We start from the raw sequence: 9,397 nt of genomic DNA on the forward strand, positions 1-9,397 counted from the left end.
AATTTATTTTAATAACAATGTGTACAAATGATTTACAACTATTAAGACCACTGGAAGAATTTAGAACATCAAATTCCCCAACAACTCTACATGATCCTAATGCCTTGGGAAACTAATAATACAATTCATGCAAACAATACAATTACAAAAATTCGGGCACCACCCATTTATACACCCAGTATCATCTCCCACATGCCCTACGTACAAGTTGTTCGCATATCCCGTAGACTAGACTTCTTCAATAACCCTCAAAAACTTTTAGCCTGTGAGAACACATTTGTAGAAGCAGAAAGATACAACGGTTTTTTATGCTCTTACTGCAACGAGATACTTATCGTGAGACTAAATCAACACATCAACGCGAAGCACCAATCTCCTTGATCAAAACTTGATACTTCGATTCAAACATGCTTAGCATCATTGGTGACTTGGAGGTTCATTAGAATTTGCCATAAACCTCAGAACTATCATCACAATAAAGAATGTGGAATACAAAGACATATTTCGGAAACAATTCAAACTCTATAAAGAACTTCCAAAGCCAAACAACCTCTTTATAGCAGCTTCACCAAGCGCGCTATGTTATTCAGCTTTCAAATAGTGGATTCACATGCATCATTGCATTGATGCATTGGCAAACATAACAGCCCCTTCAATTCAGGAGTTTAACCCTGACCGAATTAGATGTTGAATTTTTGAGAATTCATCTATCAGTCTAAAAAAATCAGAAGTCTCTGTGTATCCATGTAAGAATTACAATCCTTGATGTTAAAATATACATGAGTATTAATAGCTCTCATTCTTGAAGATACTTGAGACATCGTTACACATTGACGTCGATATCTAGTGAATCTTAATTCCTGGATTGGAAACCTGATTATTGACTTGGGACAATTCCTACTGCAATATAGCAAATGTCAGGTCTAGTACGTAACATTGCCCCATACATAAGGATTTCCAAACAATACGAAAGTCATTAGAAGTCCCGATCTTCACTTACCTCAAACTTCTCTCGACGAGCTGGTTCTCTTAGGACACGTGGTTATCTCTAGACAAACATAATTCTATGCATGAAGCGGTAAATAAAAACCCTTATTGAAATATCATGCATGATCAGTACCCTAGATCAAACATCTTGTCAATGTTAGATGTGCCTGAGACATAAGCCCATTCTTGGTTTCATTACGATCCGAATGATAACTTGGAATATCCCTAGAAACACAACAATGCCTTTCTTCCAAATCTCTTCCATTTTTAGGAATTTGGCGGACTAGCCAATTATCTTAATATGTCAATCATAAACCGTACATTAACATTTCCCAATAGTAGGATTATCACCATCCACCAACTACAGTACCAGAAAAGTTACTGAAGTTGTTTGATGATTTTTCTTGTAAACACAAGGCTCAATCAACATTCTGATCAAAAGCCACAAATGATTATGATCGCACTACTCAAATACTAATGTTCCGCGATCTAAATTACTCTTGTGCAGCCAATAAATAGGCCTATCTAAGCTCTTGCAAGTCTTTGCTCTTGATCTGGAAAATAAAGAACCCCTCCTGGTGGAGCCACTGATTAGAATCTGGTCTTCCTCAAAGTGTGGCTATTCTTGAGATAGTGAGAGAATACCGCCCTTATGCGACTCAACATGACAATCAGGTGAGAAAAGCTTTTCCTTCATTAGTCCACTTCCCTCGACCCTAGGTAATTAAACCCATTTGCCAACGAAGTCTAGTATTAAATAGTCTTGCACCTTTTCCACTCTACACCTATTGTTTCTCTTGTAGAATTCACTTAAAACCCTATAAACTTTACCCCATCAGGCTAATCCACAAGTTCCCAGACAGGAATTAAGTACAATGACTCCATTTCCTGATTCATGGCTTTAGAATACCACTCATTCTTTGTCAACATCTTCCATTGCTTGCATTAATAAGGACAAATGGATCCTCAATGCAATTATCATCAGACATGAATGTTTTTGAGCTTCATTATCTCAAACCCATGTGAGCGAATTCCGGTGGGTTTGTAACCCTTTCACTACGTCGAGGCTAGTCTCAACTCTTGAGATGGTTGACTAGATGAACTGATTATCAACAACTCTTATGAATTCTATTCAGTTTTTTAACAACGACTTCTTGTTGAATCTCAATAGTCTCACAAGAAAATCTCATGATTAAAATCAAGCTTGTTTCATGGCTTATGATCCCTAATGTGTGTCTTCTTCTAAGAAGATAAACATTTTTCGACACAAACACCTTATTCTCACTTGGATCATTAGAAGTATCTACCCTATCGTTTCCTTGGAAGTAGCCTACAGAAGAGGAGCAAACTTATATGGACGTGGTTTCAAATTTTTAGGTAGCATTAGAGCACGTAGGGGTACAACATCCCCAATTCCTTGAAGTGAGCTTAAACTTACCTATTATCGACCTTCTTCACAGTTCAAAACAGGAGATATATATAGAAACATCTTTGAGGAATGCTGTTCAAAAATGTACATGCAGTCTACCACTACAAAATCACACTAAAACGAGTCTGGAAAAGAGCATAAATCATAATAGAGCGAACCGATGTCCAACAAGGGTTACGTTTCTTCTCTTCTGATACACCATTATGTTTGAGGATTGTATTAAGGGGCCGAAAGTATGGACGTGATATCCATGTTCTATCAGTATTAGGTTTCATGGAATTCGAGGCCGGTCCATATCACTCTCCCACCAACATCGCCGAATCGTAGTGTTTTCTACTCTATCTTACAACAAGTTTTTCAAACTTCGCCTTATATACTCCTTGAACTTCTTCCAAAAGTGTCAGAAGCTTATGTTGCATTAGGTATTAGATACCCGAATCTTGAATTAACCATCTATGAAAAGATGAAATTTCAATACCACCTGAGCTCTTACAACTCATCGGACCACGAGAGTTTGAATATATAAGCTCCAAGGTTTCCTTAAGGCTTATAACCTTTTTCAGTAAAAGGCTCTCGTATATGAGTACATCTTACCTTTCATGGCCTTGATTCAACAATCCACACGGCAATGAGTATTTCTTCTAAAACCTTTTCAGAAGATCCACATGATCACCAAACTATCTCAATCCTATTGAGGTTGATGTGACCAACTTAGATGCCAAAGATTAGGCATTTTCCTTAGAAGACATACGTTGTCTATAAATGCCAATGTTGCTCTGTTTATTGACAACATTTCAAAAAGTTAGTTAAGCAAGATTTATTTGACTTAACGGCCTTAGTAAACTGTAACATATTTTATTTCCCATTAGACCATAACTAATCTCCATACTTCTTGAAAAAATTAAACAACTTTATTTCTCGAGTAAAGGAAGACGAACATAACCTTTGATTCAATCAGACAAAGAAATAGAGGATATAAGTTCCTTACTTGATATGAGAAACTACAAAAACATTATCCAACAGTAGAAGATAACGTTTTCTGTCCAAAAAAATACACTTCAGACTACCCAGGATCAACAAACAGCTGAAAACAACCATCACCAAGACCGATCGTATAGAGTCTCAACTCTATCTTCAACGATTTCCAGAGAACTAAATCCTTAGAGTAGGAAGAAACTTATGTGATTTAGTAGCCCACTGAATAGTAATCCATGCAAAATCATCATTTTTCTACAAACACGTCTACCAAAATAAATAATCACATTTTACTATCTTTAGAATTTCTTCCTTTTTACGAGAGCAAGTAGTATGGGGGAAATCAGATATCAGAATAAGAAATAAAAGCTCCAGTTCTTATTGCAGAGAATAATTCTCAGTGGATAAACTTTATCAAAGCAAACAACATCTGTTTTTCTATTTTATGTCCCTTTGGATCGTTCAAGAAGACTGAGAGATTATCGTTTGGAATGCACGCTATCTGGCATTCTTTACGTCAATCCATCATTTGCTCAAAAAAGTAAGAGAACTGAATGTATTCAAACATTCTTGCATACGAGTCCATAGCATCTTACGTTCAATGACCATTGATTTATCTCTTTTGGCCTATGCATCAGGTAAGCTCTTAGCCAAAATGTGATTAGACCAATGATATAGCTTCATCCATAAACCTCATAGGCTTACGAAATATTTTGTAGATGCATAAGGATTGGGCACCTTTTGAGGACACTCCTCAACCATGAGCAAACTCGAGGTCGTTACAGCGAAATGATTGTTAAGATACTCTTTCCAATGGTAATATAGTTGGTTCAAATTAAAATAGCAAACTAACAAAAATCATGCATGTTGCTGGAAAAAACAAACACATGATCTACATTAGATTTTAGGTAAATACTCTTAAAAAAAAACAACATCCATTTTGGTTTTAACAAAATCTAAATGAACCCTGTGTGACATCTAGTTTTACAATGATGCTTTAGTGGTTTAGGACAAAGCCATTGAGGGTAGTCAATTTATCCATCCATTGAATTGAGACATTTTCAACCAGTCCTTAATACCAGATCAACTCTTGTCCTATAATGACAGCCATCTTGATTTTGGTCAAAAATCATTAACTTGCTTAACAACTTTCTGTAAGTGGACCCTTCATTTTAGATCCTAGAGTTCCGCCCCAAGCAGCAATTCGAAAGGAAAAAAATCCGATTGGGGCAAAAAATAAGTGAACCCTAATCCTTTTCTAGAGTTTACCTTGATATTGACCAAAATCACAACAACCATTCGAAGGGGGAATGCTCCCAGAGCGCAACTAGGTCGTGCAAAGAAATCTCACGATATGCAGAGCAATGAAGGAGACCGCAGGAACATGTGACACAACTCCTTCACCCACTTACTATAAATACTCTCTCCGTCTACCTTGATATTGACTCATGCAAACACCATTCGAAGGGGGATGCTCCCAGGGCACTACGAGATCAAGCCATGAATCTCATGTGTGAACATTAAGGGAGAAAACATGAGTGGAATTGACATATCATATATATCTTTTTCTGCCCACTGAGTTTTTATAACCTAGGGTTTAGTTTACTTAAAGAAAATGACTAACGATTTTAACTAATTGAAATTTTTTTAGGTTTGGCCCAATAAGTACTCTTACTTTAAGAAAGTTGAATAACTTTTGATCATCATTCATTAAATTCTTTAACGGAGTATTTGATCAACTGTTTGCATGCTTGTAGTAAATCTATCTAATTCACCTTTTCAAATAGGTTCCTAAGTAAGGGTGTTCTTCTTCTTGTCAGCTTAAAATGCCCCAGCCTAGACAGAACCCGCTTAAAAAAAGGTCCCTTATAGATAGATTTATTACAAAATAATCTTTTATTCAAATACATTTAATCCTATTTAAGCGATTAAAAAGATTAAACTTAGGTGTCTAATATCTCATTAGAACTAAGAAACTCTTTTCTTATTGATTATAGTTCTAATTTCCCATGTATAACACTTATAATAGGAAACAACTAAAACCGACCACAATGCAAAGCAACACATACAAGACATTCACAACTCTTAATAAATAAGCCTAAGTGTCATGCTCCATGCATTGTTCATTCGTTGCTACTTGATATTAATACTTATATACAAAGCAATGAACCATACATACATGCTCTCATATACCTTTATATTATAACTTCTATATATAAAAGATTGAATGCTATGAATATGCTTAATGCATGCATAAATATAATTCTTATATTCATTTGATGCATGAGCATACTTTCTTGTAATTTTATTGATGCCTTTAACTACATTATAAACAACTTATAATATATGATGCATGAATAAAATGATAAACCTAAGGTGGTTTTAAATCTATATGTCATACATTATGGCATAAAAACAAACATACATCTTATGTACATTAAGTAAAAGTTGATGAATTAGGATAGTTAGTCTCAAATTCTAAAAAAAAAACAAAGCTAACTATTACAAATAGTAATGACCTCCCACCGAGTTCAAACAAGTGAATCGGGTCTTGAACTGTCAGGCGAAGATCCTGTCTCTTGATTGTGTAACAAATCCTTGTGATCCCGTCTCCTTGAAGCATAAACGATCATTTAGCAACAATCATGTACCTTTGACTATTGCGATGAAGCATGAAGATAACTTGATCGTGCAGCACACATAATGCAATACAAGCGTTAAACGATCAAGTATGACAATGATGTGGTGAAGCATAATGTTTAAACAATCGTTGAGAAGCGTAAGGTATCGATATAGCAGGTGATCATGTAGTTATGTGACTATGCAAATGAGCATGCTAAACTACACGATCGTTTAGTGCGCACGTCTTTTATTTAAACGATGAGCATCAAATATTCTATGCAATCGTTTACCTCCATCTGTTTAAGTGTGCGCGTCTTTTGTTATAATAGTAATAATAATAATAATAGTAGTAGTAGTTAGTAGTAGTAGTAATAATAATTAAAAATAGAAAAAAAACTTAAATAAAAGTTTTAATTATAACTATTATATATTATAATATATAATTAACTTAAAAGAGTAGCTTAGCTACTGTTTAGTTAATTTTTATTTTTAAATTTTCTAATATAATAAATTTTATAATTAAAAAAAACAATTAAATTACTTTTAATTGTTATTTAAACAAATATATGTAATAATAATACTAATGTAAATATATAAAATTTATAATTATATATAAATACTAATTTTAGTTAATATTAGATAATAAAAATAATAAAATAAAAAGTGGGGATTTTTTTTCCGTGGGGACCCAAATCCCCGACCCCTCAAAATGGGGATGGGGAACGGGGATTAAAAATCCCCACGGGACAGGATGGGAATGCATCCCCGCCCTGCTCGACCCCCGTTGCCATCCCTACTTGCAAGGCTATGTCCCAAGTTATTCTGTCTGGTCTTATCTCCAAAATGGAAGGCTTATTGAGCATGTTGCTGAAACTACTCTCACCCATGTAGATCAAAGGACAAATCCCGGAATAAACAGGAGTTCACAGCTAGCTCAGGATTAAGATCGGTTATCCTAGTTACTTTAGTATGAAATAGGTCAGTTTTAATAGTAAACGGTCAGTTATTAAAGAAAAGTGACTATTTACGTGATCCAATCTTTATGCAAAAACTCAATGATAGGATGCCTCCACTCATATGTCTCTACATGAATGATCTGTGGAACATATAATATTTGTATTATCATACAAAAATGGGTCGCATTCAATAATGTTACCGAGATGAGATACCTCAATTTCTCCATCCATAAACTTATAGAACTATTTTAGGCTATATACATTTATACTTGATCATGTTTAATGTCACCATAAATAGAGTTAAAGTATTCATACTTATGGCCATGAATATGTTTATTGGATTTTTATAATAGGATGCAATATCAACAAACTTTATCGAATAAGATACTCAATATTTATTGATAATAGAATGTTTAACACAAAATTAATGAACTGCGAAGTTCTAGGATAATCCCACGCATAATTTATTAAATTCTAAACATAAATACAATATTTTATTGATAGCTGGCATGACAAATCTCACAAAATTAGAATTGTTGCCCTTGATAATTAACGACAATAATTATTTGTCATGGATACTTGATGCTTGAAATCCACTAGATGCTATTGAATCTTGGGCAGACTATTAAAGAAAACCAAAAGCTATGATTTTTCTTCGTCGTGATCCTTCCGAGGGATTGAAAATGGAATATCTTACAATAAAAAGTGTTGGGATTGGTGTCCTAATTCTCCTAGTGTTCTCATAGTTTTTAAACATTTTGTACACATTGTTATTAATAAAATAAAGTTAATTTATTTGCATTTTACTCATATCGAATAAACTAAGATCCGTGGTTATTTCATATAACTTAAGCATGTATTGTGAGACATACAAGTGGATATGCCTTAAGTAATAACTTAAAGGGTCTGTAGATATAAGGATAAAGGAGAGAATATCTTATCCTGGTGATACTATAGATACGACGCGACCGCATTTGATAGATATTTACAAAATATTGTAAAGTGTTACAAATAGTCTCGATCCTGACCATTCATATGGAGACATGCAAATGAAAGGTGTCACTATATAAGAGTTTGTATAAGATCGAACCACGAGATGATTAGTCTCTTTATATAATGCCGTTGATAATTGAGACTTACATTTCACTTAAAATGACCATAGGTGACATGACCTTAATCCTGAGTGTTTTGGGTACGGTTGCTTATGAGGGCAGTCTTTGATTATTATTGGTGAGAGCGGCCAGATTGCCAAACTCAACAAGCCCTATCTTTTGGGAATTTCTCTTGATCGAGGATCATGGAACTCCAGTTACACAAGAACGAAATTCACTCCTTCCCAGAAGCAAGGTAAGTAGATAAATGCCCACTCCTTAAGGGCTTATTTCGGGTCTTGAAACATTATGAGTGGTCGACTCCCTCTTCTTTGGAAGAAGGGATCAGTCATAGTAGTGACTATGACTTATTGTTCATTAGAGAATCATTGGTACTTAAGGAGTTAGATATAAACTACAGAGGCAAAACGGTAAATTGCCTAATGTACTTACGAGCGATTTGTGAAAGGGTGTATCGCACTGTTGATTGGTCATATGGACATAGATATATATCTGTGTTTAGAAGAGTGCAGCTGTTGCCCTTTAATGGAGTGACCAATAGTTAAAACAGAGTAGTGGAGTGTGATCTCGTGACTAAAGGTTTAGTCCGTTATTCACGTACCATTGGAGCTTCAAGCTACGAGGTCCATGAGGTCCCCTTGGTAGCTCAATGGGTTCAAGTTGAGAATTAGATTTTGGGTTACTTTTAAGTGTTTCAAATTTAAGAAAGAGAAAATTCAATTATATGTGATATAATTGGTGTGATGTATTAGAACATTAATTGGAGAAATTAATATAAATATGATTATTATTAAAGTACCATAAAATAGAAAAAAAAAACTATCGTTTATATGTTTCATGTGATGAAATATAAAACTGTAGGTTATAAATATAAATATGATAAGTTGGTTTTCATATTTATTTATAATATATTAATTATATGAAAATTAATTCTTTTTCTCTAATAACTGATTTAAGTGGGAGGTTATTGAAGTTTTATGGTAACTGTAATGGTGAATTTATGCTATATGATATTTACGCACGGTTCAAGTCATGATATGCAATGATGACTTTTACTTGACTCAATCATGCAATACCACTTCTAGATATGCGTTATTACTGAAGGTTCTTGTATGTATGTGTCGTTGTAACAAGTTTCCTTGCATCTGGAACAAGTATAAATTCACGCAAGTTTTCTCCGGTGTGATTCGAGGTCGAAACAACAGGACTGATTTAGAGGTTATTGCATTATGTTTATGACATATGCGACCAGGTTTTTTCAATTTAATAAAAGTATTTGGTGTACGAAGTATATAAAGTTGCATAAGTAAGGAAAG

Source organism: Benincasa hispida, chromosome 4, assembly GCF_009727055.1.
Source record: "Benincasa hispida cultivar B227 chromosome 4, ASM972705v1, whole genome shotgun sequence".
Classification (NCBI taxonomy): domain Eukaryota; kingdom Viridiplantae; phylum Streptophyta; class Magnoliopsida; order Cucurbitales; family Cucurbitaceae; genus Benincasa; species Benincasa hispida.